The sequence below is a fragment of the Puma concolor genome, chromosome A1 (genome assembly GCF_028749965.1).
Source record: "Puma concolor isolate L17-30 chromosome A1, mPumCon1.1.hap2, whole genome shotgun sequence".
NCBI lineage: Eukaryota > Metazoa > Chordata > Mammalia > Carnivora > Felidae > Puma > Puma concolor.
The window spans coordinates 138,888,121-138,904,880 of NC_141667.1; the positions used below are offsets into that span (position 1 = coordinate 138,888,121).

General features: G+C 42.4%; 1 long non-coding RNA gene across 1 annotated transcript in view; it reads left to right on the forward strand.

Moving 5' to 3' along the window:
* Positions 1-16,760, forward strand: part of LOC147584507 (uncharacterized) — a 280,228-nt gene that overhangs the window by 168,889 nt on the left and 94,579 nt on the right. Inside the window, exon 2 of the long non-coding RNA XR_015250532.1 lies at positions 5,758-5,834. This is a non-coding gene — a long non-coding RNA (uncharacterized LOC147584507). The remainder of the gene's footprint in view (positions 1-5,757; positions 5,835-16,760) is intronic.

Below are 16,760 nucleotides of genomic sequence, written 5' to 3' on the forward strand. Positions count from 1 at the left end.
ACACATATTCCAGGGATGTGACTCTTCTAGGGAAAGTAATTCGGAAGATAACACTTCACAGGAAGTTCCTGCCATTGGCTGATCAAACGGTGCTGTGGGTTAATTGGCAGGAAGGCATTGGAGATGCAGTGCCTTTTATGGTAAGCACAGTAATTAGGCTACGTCGCTTGCCCCTCCACTGAGCACTGAGATGGAATCCACTGATTTCTGTGGTGTTTTCTTTCTTCCTCCCAAAGCTGAGTAGCTGAGTAGCATAATCTTCCCAAATGGAGGAAGAATATTCCTCATTCTTCGGACCACGTGCACTTAGGTCGGCCTTGTCTCCTTGGACAGCTTTGCGTTGCCAAGGTGGTTGGGGGTAGGAAGGAGAGGTTTGATGTAAATTTCTCTGATGAAGGATGCCTGAGACCGAATATGTTCAGCTTAGAAGGAAACTACGTCACTAGATAGATCTTCCTGTTACACTTTTTGAAATATTTAATAAAAGAATTATTTCCCCAAGGCTTAAGTGCCTATACACTACTCCTCTGAATGAATGTGCCCCCTCACCTCTATCGTTCAGACACATGGGGGAAAATCGGGTTCAGAAGATTTCGTGCTCGTATGTTTCCCACAGTGGAGATTGGGAAGGAAAGTGGAAAGGAAGTGACAACACTCTAAAACCTGTTTCCTAACGCCCTGAACTGTTGTAACTCAGTCTGCTCTGAGCTGAGGTTAGTACTCAACAGTCTTTTGTTGCTCAGGGAGATTCACCATCTTAAAGGGGAAAAAAAATGAGATTAACACTGGTTGTGCAAAAGAGGTAACAGGCCCTGGAAAGTCAACTGAATTATACAAATTTTACACTAGCAGATTTTCCACGGTCTGGTCTGACTCCGTTTTAAAATCCTCATTTCTAAAGAACCTTTCTGCTTTTCAAACTAGTACGTCAGTTAATATGATCTTGATTTACCATTAATTGTCAGCTAGCCCTGGAACTCTTACCCTGTGACCCGGTTTGGGGAAACAATTGACTGAGGGAGCATCACCGAGAGCTGCAATTAACACATCAGGGTCAGTAAGCCTCCTCAGTGTCTGTTCTTTCTTTGTGAACTTAGTCTAGATTTTTTTGAGAGTGAATTTGTTTTCATTCTTTTTACTTTTTGATACTTTCAGGACTGGGGCAAGGTGCTGTGACTACGAAACGTACAAGATCTGTTTTCTAGAAAGCCTCTTCCAGGGGTAAGAGAAGAAAAAATGTGTACCTGGAGACTACATTCTAAGAGACAATCTCTTACCAGACAGAAAGGATGAATAAGATAGAGACCTTGGGTCCTTTCATGTGGTTGTGTGATTTCTCTCCCAGTCTGAACAACTGAGGCTCTGCTGGTAGGAAGCAAAATTTTCTCTTTTGTGTCTTTGCTAAGTGATGCTGCTATAGGATTTGCTTTCTCGGCTTCTCTGCAGGGCACTTGTGTCCAGCTGGTCCATCCCATGCAGTGCTGCCTTTCTGTGGACTTTCCGGTACCCACCCCGCTCCCACACCACCATCACTACCCCTCCTTCTGTGCTCCCCCATCTCACACCGGTCCTGCCTCTGCTCTGGGAAGGAATCTGGGATCCAGCCAAAGTTGCTCTTTGTTCATTCCTGGATCAGCTCCCCTGAACTGATGCTCAGGGCTCTATAGTTCACCCTTGGGATGAGAAGGTGAGCCATCTTTTTACATGACCAGAAAGACCCCCGTTCTTCTCCAGAGAGAACTTGACTAACGGAGTTGCCTGAAAGGTATCTGTTTGAACATGACTTCTGTGACCCTAGGTCTCTTAACAAAGTAGGGTGGGGGACTGCTCAACTCCTCCTAAATAACTCATAACGACTCATCTCTTTTTTCTTAGCTCTGTATTTAATCCTTCAAGGAAGGGATATTAGCATCATAAAGTTATTATGGGAAAACCATGGTCCCTGAAACCAGATCTACCTGTGGCAGATGATATTTTCAAAGTGGCCGCAAAAAGAGCTTCTGTCCCACGTGTTCTTCTAAAATCTTTCCCCCTCCCCATAAAGAGGTGGAGCCTAGCTACCCTGTCCATCATACTCATCAGATTGTCCCTTGCTTATAACCAAGAGAATGGATGAAAGTGGCTCAATAATTTCTGAGGCCAGGCCCTAAAAGACAGTGGTACTTCTGCCTTGTTTGCTGGAATACTAATTCTTGAGCCCTTCTTACACCATGTGAGCAATCTGACAACCTTGAGGTTTCATGCTGTTAGGGAATCCAACAGCCTGTGCAGAAAGATCCCACGGGCAAGGCCCTGAGCCTGTGTGAAGAGAGGGAGATGCCAGACCTCCACTCTTCCAGTTCCAGACAAAACTTGGTTATAAACACAAGAACAGCAACCATGCCAGCTTAGCCCGTCCAGGATTTCTGATCCACAGAAACCACGAGAGATAAGAAAGTGATGGTCATCATTTTAAAACACTGAGTTTTAGAATGATTCATTATGCGGCAATAGCCAAATAGAACAAGGCCTATGTTAGCTCGCACTGCCGTGAAAAGCAACACGGATCGGATGGCTTAAATGGCAGAAATTTATTTTCTCACGGTTTTGGGGGCTGGAAGTCCAAGATCGAGTTTCTGGCCCGTTTAGTGCCACGTGAGGGCTCTCTTTCTGGCTTGTGGATGGCTGCCATCTCACAGTGTCCTCACATGGCCTTTTCTCAGTGTGTGTGCATGGTGGGGGAGGGGGAGGAAGGGGAGAAGGGAAGGGAGGGGAAGGGAAGGGAAGGAAGGAGACGCTTAAGACCTCATTTAACATTACCTCTTTAGAGATCTCTTCTCCAAATACAGCCCCCCCTCCGGGGTTGAAGCTTCAACATACGAATTTGGGGGAGAACCCAACATTCAGCCCACAACAGTATCTGAGTTCAGATGACACTCTACCACTGTAAAATATACTCAGACTGAGCAACTGTTCACTGGGAGGAGAGAACATGCTAGATAGTCGTTTGCCACTTCCTGGCTCGGCCAGAAAAAAAGGTTTTTTGTTGTTTTTTTTTTTTCCCTTTCCTAAGCAGGGAGAAAAAGGACAGTCTGCTCTTCTGAGGTGGTAGAACTCGCTGTTTCAAAGCACAGAGGGAAAAAAAGAAAACTATATAGGACAGAGGGTTCTTTTTATTTTCTTTTCAAAGTGGGAGAGTGTAAGTGTGTGTGTGTGTGTGTGTGTGTGTAGAGTGTGCATGAGGGGTGTGTGTATGTGAGTGTATGTGTATGTATAGTGTGTATGATTGAAAAGGAAACACATAAATACAAATACATGCATCACATGTCTTTAAGACATAGATGTAACTGTGTTCCGTCCCTTTCCTCTGGAAAAAGCAGTTCATATAAGCACCCACATTTAGAGCCTGAAGGACAAAATTTGGGAAGTCAGAGAGTTTTGTGTCTAAGATAAGTGTTCTCCCATATCTTTTCTTAGAGCAATTAAGTGCTGGACCCGTTCACTGTAACATGTCACAGCAGGTTGTATTTTTTTCTTTGGCCGTGAATCCATATTATTAAAAACACAAGACATAGTGTGAGAGAGAGACAAGTAAACTTTGGGGGGTGATGGATATGTTTATTATAAACATATTATCTTGGTAATAAACATTATTTGATGATAGGATCACAGGTCTCTGCATATGTCCAAATTAAATTTACAGGATCGGTTTTTTGTTTTGTTTTTTGTATATCAGTTATATATCAATGAAGCTGCTAAGGAAGAAGCCAATCAGTATTTCAAAAATCATTTTCCTTTTTTTTAAAATATGAAATCTACTATCAAATTGGTTTCCAGACAACACCCACTGCTCATCCCAACAGGTGCCCTCCTCAATACCCATTCAAAAATCATTTTCCTATTTCATGTACACGTTAAATCCTGTCCCGTCAGGATGATTTTTGTTTCTAATTTCCCCTTCAATTCCATGGAGTAAAAAAGCATGTTACAGAGTGATTCGTAGGACCCCTTAATGGTGTATACAAATTTAGCTACTCACTGAAACAACTACAATTTGTGCATGCCAGAAAACTCCACAGAGTTGAATAACCAATAAAGGAAAGTAGCTGGTCAGTTGGGTTGCTTAAGGTCAAGAGATCTCTTAAGCTTCTGAATATCCAGGTTCCCATTTGTCAGATAGAAAAATGCTTTCTACCCCCTTCATTCTTTCTATGGAGGAAGAGTTTAAGAAATTACAGAAGGAACTTTCAACCACTTCGTTCCAACAGACTACACAAACAAAATGTTTTTTTTTTTAATTTTTTTTTTTTTTAACGTTTATTTATCTTTGAGACAGAGAGAGACACAGCATGAACGGGGGAGGGGCAGAGAGAGAGAGGGAGACACAGAATCGGAAGCAGGCTCCAGGCTCTGAGCCATCAGCCCAGAGCCCGACGCGGGGCTCGAACTCGCGGACCGCGAGATCATGACCTGAGCTGAAGTCGGACGCTCAACCGACTGAGCCACCCAGGCGCCCCCAAACAAAATGTTTTAATGCTACTCAGTGACCAAACGATAGATGGTTAAGACTTTCGTATGATCGGTTAGAATCAATCTAGTGAACTGGATTTATCTCTATTTAATTTTTTTTATGTTTATTTATATTTGAGAGAAAGAGAGAGAGAGAGAGACAGAATGCAAGTGGGGGAGGGGCAGAGAGAGAGGGAGACACAGAATCCGAAGCAGGCTCCAGGCTCCGAGCTGTCAGCACAGAGCCCAGCACAGAGTCCAACACGGGGCTCGAACTCACAGACCACGAGATCATGACCTGAGCTGAAGTCAGATGGTTAACTGACTGAGACACCCAGGTGTCCCTAGATTTATCTGTATTTAATCATTCGTTTTAGTTCATGGTCAAATGAAGAATGAAAAAAAAAAGAAGGAAAACTTTAAAAATAAACAGTAGTTAAGAGAATGAAAAGACAAACCAAAGAGTAGGAGCAAATATTGGGAAGAAAATCCGATAAAGGACTGTTATCCAAAATACACAAAGAACTCTTAGCGAGGAATAACAAGAAAGTGACCAATCCCATTTAAAAGGGGGCAGAAGATCTGAGCAGACGCCTCACCAACAGTGATTCACAAATGGCAAGCAGCGTATGAAAAGATATGTTGTGCTTAGGGAATTAGAAATGAAAACAACAATGAGATACCCGTAGACGCCTATTAAGATGGTTAAAAGAGAATTTGACATACGGACAACACCAGATGCTGGAGATGATGCGGGAATCAGAAAGTCATATTTATGTTGGTGGGAATGCAGAATCCAATAGCCGCTCTGGAAGACAGTGTGACAGTTTCTTAGAAAAGTAAACATACCATAAGATCAATCAGTCACGCTCCTGGGTTTTTACACCAGTGAGTTGAAAACCTCTATCCACCTAGAAGCTCTGCTCAAAATTGCCACAAGATGACCTCTGTTAGGTCTCTAGGTAAATAAATGAAGTAAAATAAATGAAGAGGAAGGGGCTACAAACTGTATGCTTCCAACTGTATGGCATTTTGGAAAAGGTGTAACTATGGAGACCATGAAATGCCTGGTGGTTGCCAGGGATTGGTGAACAGAGAGGGACGGATAGGCAGAGCACAGAGGGTTTTTAGGGGAGTGAGGCTATTCCGTATGATACAACAGTGGTGGGTATATGTCATTATACATTTGTCAAAACCTGCAGAATGCATAACAAGTGAACCATAGGATAAACTGTATAGACTTTGGGTGATAATGATGTGTCATTGCAGGTTTGTGAGCCGTAACGAATGTACCCTCCAGTGGGGAATATTGATAGTCGGGGAGGCTGTGCATGGAGGGGGCGGAGGTAAGTGAAAAATCTTTGTACTTCATTCTCAGTTTTTCTCTGAACCTAAAACTGCTTTTAAAGTAGCATCTATTAAAGTGAAGGAGCGACACCAACCCTATTCCTAATTGCCTTGTTCATTCCAACGGCTGACTTCTTGGAAGTAGGATGTAGGACTGTCATTATCAGCCTCACACGAAAACAAAAGAAGGAAGCATCATTTCCTGAACACAAGGTGTTCTCATTTCCTCTCCCCAAAAAGTGCATCGCGAATTTCAGTGTTTCCAACTTTTTCAAGAGGTTCACATCACCCTTTCTCTAAAGGAGATACTCAAAACGCTTGCCCTGATTGGGGCATTCAAGTCTTTTTTGTTTGTTTGTTTTTGTTTTTATTTATTTTTGAAGGAGAGAGAGAGAGAGCATGAGCGGGGCAGGAGCAGAGAGAGAGAGAGACACAGAATTCAAAGCAGGTTCCAGGCTCTAAGCTGTGAGCACAGAGCCCGATGGGGGGCTCGAACCCACAAACTGTGAGATCATGACCTGAGCTGAAGCCGGACAGTAAACCGACTGAGCCACCCAGGCGCCCCTGGGGCATTCATTTCTTGATTTCAGCTCAAGTCATGATGCCAGGGTCATTGGATCGAGCCCCACATTGGGCTCTGCGCAGAGCATGGAGCCTGCTTAAGATTCTCTCTCTGTTTCCCCCGACCCTCTCCCCCACTCCTGCTCTTTCTCCAAAATAATAATAATAATCAATAATAATAAACAGTTTCCCTGATTAAGTCTTTAATATGGAGTCCTATGTTTTAGCTGCTATTATATTTCATAGAAGTAATCATGGTGGAGTAAGGCAAGGAAGAAGAAAGGTAGACCCATGAATTAGTGGAGTTACCAGCAGGTGGCCAGTTAAATCCAAGCTGTTCACTTTAGAATAAGCTGAGAACCACAGAGTCTTCAATTATGATGGCACAATTTGCTTCAACATGTTACTCAGCCATAAAAAAGAACACGATCTTGCCATCTGCAAGAACACGAATGGACCTAGAGGGTATGATGCTAGGTGGAATAAGTCAAAAGAAGACAAATACCATCTGATTTCACCAATAAGTGGAATGTAAAAATCGAAACACACACATTGAAAAAGAAACAAAAACCAAAAGAGAAACCCAGGATCTTAAATGTAGAAAACAAATTGGTGGTTGACAGAGGGGAGGTGGGTGAGGAGATGGGGAAAACAGGCGAAGGGGATGAAGAGAACACTTATCACGATGAACACTGAGTAACGTGTAGAATTGTTGAATCACTATATTATACACCTGAATACTGTCTCTTTTTTTATAGACATAATTTATTGTCAAATTGTTTTCCCTGCAACACTCAGTGCTCATCCCAACAAGTGCCCTCCTCATTGCCCATCACTCACTTTCCCCTCTCCCCTGCCCCTCCCCCCATCAACCCTCAGTTTGTTCTCTGTATTTAAGAGTCTCTTATGGTTTGCCTCCCTTTCTGTTTATAACTATTTTCCCCCTTCCCTTCCCCCATGGTCTTCTGTTAAGTTTCTCAAGGTCCATATATGAGTGAAAACATGGTATCTGTCTTTCTCTGATTGACGTATTTCACTTAGTGTAATACCCTCCACTTGATCTACATTGCTGCAAATGGCCATATTTTATCCTTTCTCATTGCCCAGTACTATTGCATTGTATATATAAACCACATCTTCTTTACCCGTTTGTCAGTTGTTAGACATTTAGGCTCTATCCATCATTTGGCTATTGTTGAAAGCTCTGCTATAAACATTGGGGTACACGTGCCCCTATGCATCAGCATTCCTGTATCCCTTGGGTAAATTCCTAGCAGTGCTATTGCTGGGTCATAGGGTAGATCTAGTTTTAATTTTTTGAGGAACCTCCACACTGTTTTCCAGAGCGGCTGCACCAGTTTGCATTCCCACCAACAGTGCAGGAGGGTTCCCGTTTCTCCACATCCTCGCCAGCATCTATAGTCTCCTGATTTATCCATTTTAGCCACTCTGACCGGCATGAGGTGGTATCTCAGTATGATTTTGATTTGTATTTCCCTGATGAGGAGTGACGTTGAGCATCTTTTCATGTGCCTGTTGGCCATCTGGGTGTCTTCTTTAGAAAACTGTCTATTCATGTCTTCTGCCCCATTTCTTCACTGGATTATTTGTTTTTTGGATGTGGAGTTTGGTGAGTTTTTTATAGATTTTGGATACTAGTCCTTTATCTGATATGTCATTTGCAAATATCTTTTCCCATTTCGTCGGTTGCCTTTTAGTTTTGTTGATTGTTTCCTTTGTAGTGCAGAAGCTTTTTATCTTGATCAGGCCCCAGTAGTTCATTTTTGCTTTTAAGTCCCTTGCCTTTGGAGATGTGTCGAGTAAGAAATTGTTGTGGCTGAGGTCAAAGAGATTGTTACTTGTTTCTCCTATAGGGTTTTGATGGTTTCCTATCTCACATTTAGGTTTTTCATCCATTTTGAGTTTATTTTCGTGTATGGTGTAAGAAAGTGGTCTAGTTTCGTTCTTCTAGATGTTCCTGTCCACTTTTCCCAGCACCATTTGTTACAGAGACTGTCTTTTTTTCCATTGGATACTCTTTCCTGCTTTGTCAAAGATTAGTTGGCCATACATTTGTGGGTCCAGTTCTGGGTTCTGTATTCTATTCCATTGGTCTATGTGTCTGTTTTTGTGCCACTACCATACCTGAAACTAAAACAACATGGCATGTTAATTATACTCGAATGAAAAATTTAAAAAAATAAATAAAATTTTAAAGAATTTAAGGCTATTTTATGAAAGAATGCTCTAGCCAAAACTCTTTGTCCTCTTTGACACATTGTTTACTTGGGGTGGAGGTAGGAGTGAATGCTGGGAGAAAATGAGAAATAGGGAAATAGGGAAAAGCATATGTAAGAGCGTATAAAATCCATGTGTATATTAATATGCAGTTGGAAATATTTATATGACTGCATTTAGCTTCATGGCTTCTTTGTCTCTATGCCATTCCCTTTTGAATATTTAAAAATTTTACTTTAATGTTTGTTTATTTTTGAAGGAGAGAAGGAGTGTGAGTGAGGGAGGGGCAACGAGGGAGGGAGACACAGAATCCCAAGCAGGTCCCAGGTTCTGAGGTGTCAGCACAGAGCCCACACGGGGCTCCAACTCAGACCACGAGACCATGGCCTAAAGTCGGCCACTTAACTGACTGAGCCACCCAGATCTCCCACCTTTTTGAAAACTTAAAGCATTCAAGAAAAATTACACAAAAAAGGAAGTCCTTTTCCTGTAGCGATTCACGTTATGTGTTAAAATCTGTAGTCTGTCTGTCGACTGGGAGTGTTTACAGGCAGAATTAAGTCCTAGAAAATAATCATCAATTCTTAGCTTGCTCCCCCATTTTTATAGGGAGGTCTGAGGGCATAACCATGTTCAGTCCATGCTTACTGAGTTCTCTGTTCTGATATATACATGTATATCCATCCATCTGTTTCGCATGGGCTGTGCGATACTGGCTTTGGGCTTTGCTGAGCTCTTCAGGGCATCCTCACGTGATCATTGTGTAGTTGTGGGAATTCTCGAAAATTTCAAAAGGAACGGCTCCTTAGGCTACACCCTCCATTGGTTGTGAGAGAGAATACAAAGTGGGATATCTTCACATCTAAACTCTACCTCTCCTGGCTTGATAACCATCCTTGAGTGTGAATTAAATATCAAATAGTGTGACGAGTACATTAGTTAACACAAACTGGGACTTCACTGGAAGCCTCAAGACTGAGCGTTGACTCTATGTGAGCGTTTCCTCTCTCAGGTCACCCCAGAAGGTCAACTGGGATGGAGACGCTGATCCACTGGTTTAGGACTAGGGTATGGTCAGTCTGGGTTCCCTGTCCCGCTTCCACCTTCCTTTAACAGTATGTGCTGAGATTAACTCAGCATTTTGCTTCCGAAATTCAGGAATACCCCGGGAGGTGTATGATCAAGAGATGTGGAACTGTCTCAATTTCACTCACGAGCCAGTAACCTCTACAGTACAAAGCAAATGGCTAGTCAACAGTCTGTCTCAAATTCGATACCACACAGCTTCTGGCGGTGGCTGCTGTGAGCATTTTGATTCTGCAGTCCTGTTGCTGCCTTTCACAAAGCATGAATGGGAAAATAATGAGGAAGAAAAATAGTCTAATGCGAGGTGGCTCATATCAGAACAAGGGCAACTGAGAATAAGAAATGGCACGCACCTGCCTCTCAGGGCTTGTCTGTAGGGGGGCAGGCCAGCATGTTTCTCTTCTAAGGGCACAGATAAGGGGCCAGCCGTTGAGAAGAGAAAAAATGGTGAATTGAAGGAAAGGTTTTAAATTTTAAAAGACCAGTTGAAAGCAGGTCCCATTGGCTGCCGGAGAAATACATGAACCGTGTAGGAAGGGAGATGGGTCCACAGCTTCCTTGCTCTATTTCCAGGTTTCTTTCATCAGCAAGAAATCATTTCTTCTCCCCAAACCCTGCTGCACTAAAGTCAAGTTTTCATTCTCATTGGCCATGGGGATAAGCAACATCTTTGATCTTCAGCTTACCGAAGCACCTCCCTCCTGTTCTCCTGCAAAGTACGCTTTTATGACTTAAGGGCATTTTGATAGAGTTCTCCCAAACCCAGTTGCGTATCATCTGGAATAGTAAGGAGATGTGTCGCTCATCAGGTGATACCATGCTAGAATCATAAGGAAACTTCTGTGAGGAAAAAAAAAAAAATAGCCATAAAGGTTAGAGAGAATAGCTTTTTAAACATTTGTGTTGGCTTTGTAAGGGGACACGCTTCCTGTATCATGTCCCGTCTGCTTATCCACGCGTCTGCTGTTGAGAAATCAAAGTTACACTCTCAAAATAGTATGGGGTGGGTTTGAAAGGTTTCCATTCTGAAGGACGTGTGAAAGTACGACTTAGAAAAATCTCCTTGATGTACATCTGACGTGTGAAATGTCTAAAATGTGGTAGAAGTCTTTTAGGTCAAAAAACAATCTTTTCGGTTATGGAATGTGGTTTACAAACAAACAGTTCATCAAATACATCCATTTGGACCCAAGAGAGAAATTGCCCTTTTTTTTCTTCAGCTGGGCAGAGGAAAGAAGGTATCTCCTTAGGTCGGAAAGACAGACACTCTCTCGCTGTATCCAGTTTAACCATCTACTTATTAAGGGAGCAAAACTTCACTGAAATGTTTTTCTTAATATATTTTTTTCATGTTTTATTTATTTTTGGGAGGGAGAGAGAGAGAGAGTGAGCACAAGGGGCGGAGGGATAGAGAGAGGGGGACAGAAGATCCAAAGTGCGTCCAAGCTGACTGCAGTGAGCCTGATGTGGGGCCTGAACTCATGAACTGTGAGATCGTGGCCTCATCCGAAGTTGGACACTCAACTGATTGAGCCACCCAAGCGCCCCTCAGTGAAGTCTTGAGAGAAGAATAGAGAGAAAGCTTTCTAACGACAGAAGTTCGTGGTAGCCAGATAATTCAAGTCTAAGTTGTAAAGCATTTAAGCCAAGTTCAAAAATCTGTCCATAGACAGACATCTAATTCACAGACAAATAATTCACCAATACGTAGAAGGAAAAATGTCAGCTCTTTAGAAGATTGAGACTTCAGTGTTTGGTCAAATATTCGAGACCAGTGAGGAGATCATTGATGCCCTCTGGAGATACTGACCATGCACATGGCAAGAATAAGCAAAAAACTGGGACCTTTCAGTTAGTTTCACCAAATGTTGCTATTTTTATCATATTCACTTTCGCTGTTTTTCTCTACATACCTTCCCACACACACTGTATGCACCTCCCTTTCTTCCTGCTGAACTGTTGGAAAGCACACAGAAGGCACCATGGTATCTCACCCCTACATGCCGACTCTTCAGAGCAAGGGAGTTGTCTCACATACCCACAATATCGTGGTCGTATGGAAGCATTTAATATGGATAAATAAATTGTGCATGTCAAACAGATCAGGTTTGAAATTCTCTAATTCTCTAGAAATGCCCTTTTTGCTGGTTTTCCTCTTCCATTCAGGATCTCATCGAGGGTAGCGCATGGCATTTCGCTGTCACGTCTCTTTGGGCTCCTTTTAATCTTGAACGGCTCCCTTGCCACTTTTTTCTTTCATGGCGTTGAAAGTTTTTGAAGAATCCAGGCCAGTTGTGGGTAGAACGTGTCGCAAACTGAATTTGTGGATTTCTTTTGTCATGTTTTAATTTTAAAAAAATTGTTTTTTACATTTATTTACTTTTTGAGAAAGAGAGAGAGAGACAGAGCACAAGTGGGGGAGGGGCAGAGAGAGAAGGAGACACAGAATCTGAAACGGGTTCCAGGCTCCGAGCTGTCAGCACAGACCCTGACGCGGGGCTCGAACTCACAGACATCGAGATCATGACCTGGGCTGAAGTCGGACGCCCAACCGACTGAGCCACCCAGGCGCCCCTTGTCATGTTTTAATTAAGATCACATGTGTTCGGCAAAAATGTTACATGGGTGAGTTAAGGGTCTTCCTATCGCTTTATATCCAGAGGCGCATTTCTCCCATTACTGATGACGCTGTGTTTGAGCCCTTAGGTAAGGGCTCTGTGTGGTAAAGGGACTTTGCATTCCTTTTTTAAGAATCACTAACAATCTGAGGTTGTTGCAATCTGAGCTTGCGAGCAGCTTTCAATAATTAATAATAATAATACAGATTATAAAAATATATGATATATATAATATAATATAATATAATATAATATAATATAATATAATATAATATAATATAATATAATAATATAAAGATTATAATAATAATAATAATAATAATAATAATAATAATAAAGATTAGATTTCTCCCCTACCGTGGTAGACAGGATAATACCACGCCTATCCCCATATCCCTAAAGATGTCGTTGCCCTAATCCCTGAGATTTGTGCATCTGTTAGGTTAGAGGACAGGGAAAGGGAATGAAGGTGGCAGATGGAATTAAGGTTGTTAACCAGCTGACCTGATTTTAGGGAAGTTAGCCGGGACTACGCAGGTGAGTGCAGTGTGTAATCACAAGCGTTTTTAAAAGAGGAAGATGGGGCGTGGGCGAAGTCGGCAAGAGATGCGTTTCAGGTAGAATGATTGGAGATATGAAATATGCTTGCTTTGAAGGTAGAAAAAGGGAACAGCACGCCCAAGAATGCAGCATCTTCTGGAAGCTGGCCATGGCCAGGAAACTTTGACCTGTGGGGCTTCCAGAAAGGAACGCAAGCCTGTCGATACCCTGATTTTAGCACAGTGGGTCCACATCTGACTTCTAACCTACCAAACTGTAAGTTAACAAATTCGTCTTGGTTTAAGCTCCTGAATTTTTGGTAATCCGTTACAAAAGCATTGGAAACACAATACTCCTCCTAAAATTGAATCTGTTTCATTGCAACATTTATTGGTGATCCTTTGTCTGAATCATTTCTTATTTGGGGAATGTAAATGATGGTGTTTACTGTGTCACTTTTTCCTCAGTCCATAACTGGCATTCTTAAAGAAGAGCTTCCCCCTTCTTTTTTTTTTTTTTTCTTCTCTTTCCCTTTTTCTGTCTTGAGCATCATTACAAATAAATAGATCTTTTTTTTATTTTTTTCAGCTAATTAACTTATTTTGAGGGGGAGAGAGTGCACACTAGTAGGGGAGGAGCAGAGGGAGAGGAAGAGAGAGAATCCCAAGCAGGCTTCGCACTGTTAGCGCAGAACCCAACTCAGGGCTCGAACCCACAAACCAGGAGATAATGAGCTGAGCCCAAATCAAGAGGTGGATGCTTAACCTCCTGATCCACCCAGGTGCCCTACGTTTGCCAGGTATTTCTAATGTGCTTAGCAGATTGAAAACCCCTGAAATAGATGTAGTAAAACTATTTCTCTACATTGAAAATATATGCACAATAGCAAGTAGATCAAATTTTAAAAATTCCTAATACATCATTTTAATGCAGTCCCAGTAAACATACCCCCAAGGTTTCTGCATGCTTAAATGTACACAACATCTTTCTAGGTGAAAAATGAAGATCTAGGGTGCCTGGGTGGCTCAGTCGGTTAAGTGTCCAACTTCGGCTCAGGTCATGATCTCACGGTCCGTGAGTTTGAGCCCTGCGTCCGGCTCTGTGTTGACAGCTCAGAGCCTGGAGCCTGCTTCGGATCCTGTGTCTCCCTCTCTCTCTGCCCCTCCCCTGCTCATGCTTTGTGTGTGTGTCTCTCCCTACCCCTCCTCCCTCTCTCTCTCTGTTGGTCTCTCTCAAAAATAAATAAACATAAAAAGAATTAAAAAGAGATAGCTGGCAAACTTCTGATTCTTAAGGCCCAGCTATATCCCAGACTGACTCAGTATCTCCACATGGCACACATAGATAGCATCAGTGCCTCTGAAGTTTCTAGGTGATGGCGATGCCCAATAAAAGCTGAGAACCACTGATTTATTTGGGGGTGGGGGGGTGGGGAGAAGGATCCTTTAGAAGCTTGATATGAAGGGAAAGAAAGGGGGGGGAAGTGTTTTAAAATCCATAGTATTGGTGCCATTTTTTAATTTGCTTCGTGTATTTGTAGTAGTTAAATCTTCATCGTGAGCTGGTTCTTAGCATTATAAAGATCTTTATCAAATTCGCTGCTTTTTGGTCTGAATTCTACCTCGTCTGCCCTCAGAATTGCTGTCTGTGGTTTCTTTTTCTTTTATTTTTTCTCCCACGTTTTGTTGTGTTGAGTTGGTTGTGTGCATCTCAATTTTTTAGGTTAAGATAAGCCCATTTCATATTGTTTCTATAATGTGTCATATATGGTCATATGTATATACACACACGCTATTACATGCCTTACTGTATATCTGTGAGCTACAAGCTGGGAGCAGAGCCCCTGAGTTCTTCACCATCTCTTCATCCCCTGAGAGTGAGGGAAGCCGAGTTCTGATCTCAACCTGGTAATTCATGCAGCAGCTTAGAATAAAGTTAGAAGAACCCCGAGTGGAGACTGTTTGTGTCTTGCAGGGAAGGGAGTCCTCTTTGAAGCCTCAACTCCAGCTGATTATGAAAATTAGTGTTGGGACAGATACTGAAAATGCTAAGACAAGGCAGAGCTAAATGAATCACACCTACCAACCCATGCCCTGCCTTAGGAAATTGGAAGTGAGGTCTGTGGTCTAGTTTCGAAGATCAGTGGTTACCATGACAGTGGCAGCGTCTCTGCATGGGGCCCAGCTTGTGGGGGAAAGTACTGAGGCGTGTGCACGCTGGCAAGCTTATTGATCTGGTTCCTTCTGCTTTCCCCAGCATCCCAGAGTGACCAGGGAGAAGTCAAGTAGAAGATCTTTCTCTGATATTAAAGTGCTAATGCATACTTATTTTGAACAATATATATCTACCTTATTTGAACGATACATTTGGTCCCAGCTAAATCCTAAGAAGCTATATTTACCGCTTTTCTTTTTCTCTGTGCTCTATTTTCTTTGCTGCTTTTTCCAGAGCGCCCTTATCTATTAGGAAGAATTGGGATTTTTCTGTGCCTCTGATTATATTGATGTTAATTATTTGTATGCTACCCTTAGTTCTGTTTCCTTTATTTAGGTACCTACTGTTTGTTTTGACAGACTTCCACCTGTTTGATAATACGTGCGCTGCTCTAACGTCTCTTCGTGTCTCTTTCTCCTTTCGGTTTTTATTTTTTTTTTTTTTTTTTTTGGTGTCGAATTATGTCTGCTGGGTCAGAATCTGTCACCTTTACGCACCGTTTTTCCGCCTTGACCTCTCCTGTTTCCTTTAACCTTCAGTCTGTCATTAAACATACTTAATGCTTCCTAGTCGTCCTTTTGCTCCAGTTCACTCTGGCTTTTCCAGTGGTTTCAAGCTGTGCCTTCACAGGTCCTTAGGAATTGTTCCTGAGGACAAGGTTCCCTGGTGTTAACAGGTTCCCATTGTTTGTAGCCTTATTGTGTGAGGCAGAGCTTGGCTGGATGTGAAATTCCTGGCTCACGCTTTGTTTTTGGAGTTTCCTTAAAATGGTGCTCTCCACTGTCATGGTTGATGATTGTTGAAGATCCTGATGCCAACTTCATTTTTGTTTGCTTGTTTGTTTTTAAGTAACTTAGTTGTTTCACTTGGAGGTCCGGAGGATTTCTTTTTTTTATCATTAATATCTAATATCTAGGATATGCCTTAGAACTCATGAGCCTGGTTGCATTTCTTTTTTTTTTTTTTTTTAATGTTTACTTTTGAAAGAGAGCATGCATCAGAGTGGGGAGGGGCAAAGAGAGAGAGAGAGAGACAGAGTCTGAAGCAGGCTCCAGACTCTGAGCTGTCAGCACAGAGCCTGACTCGGGACTCGAACTCACGAGTCGGGAGAACATGACCTGAGCTGAAGTCAGACGTTCAACCGACTGAGCCACCCAGGTGCCCCTAGTTGCATTTCTGTGAGTATTATCATAGAGTCTTCGAATGTCTAACATCATTTTCTTTGTTTCTAGAAAAGTTTTCTTAGAGTGCATCTCACAACACTGGGATAGAGTGGTTCCTAAACGTCACAGGTCTCACTCTCCTGGAGTTGACAGTCCGATGGGAGAGAAAAATAGTAATTTAGAAATCCCCCTGTTGATACAAAAAGGGGAAGTACAAACTCTGATCAGTAGTCTGAGGGAAAAAAATGGGGGGGGGGGTATAAGAAACTCATGTGATTTAACCTGAGAGCATGGAGAAGGCTTCCCTGAAAAAAGCTCACTTAGCTGAGACCTCGAAGGTGAGGCTGCTGATTACTCAGCAAGGTTACAGCATGTGCAAAGGTCCTGTGGCAGCAATGGGAGTGGCATGTTGGAAGGAGAGGAGGAAGAGAAAGATGTGTGAATACTGTGTGCCCTGATTAGAGTTGCATTGTTCAGTAATAATCCCAGCTTCTTCGTGGAAAGT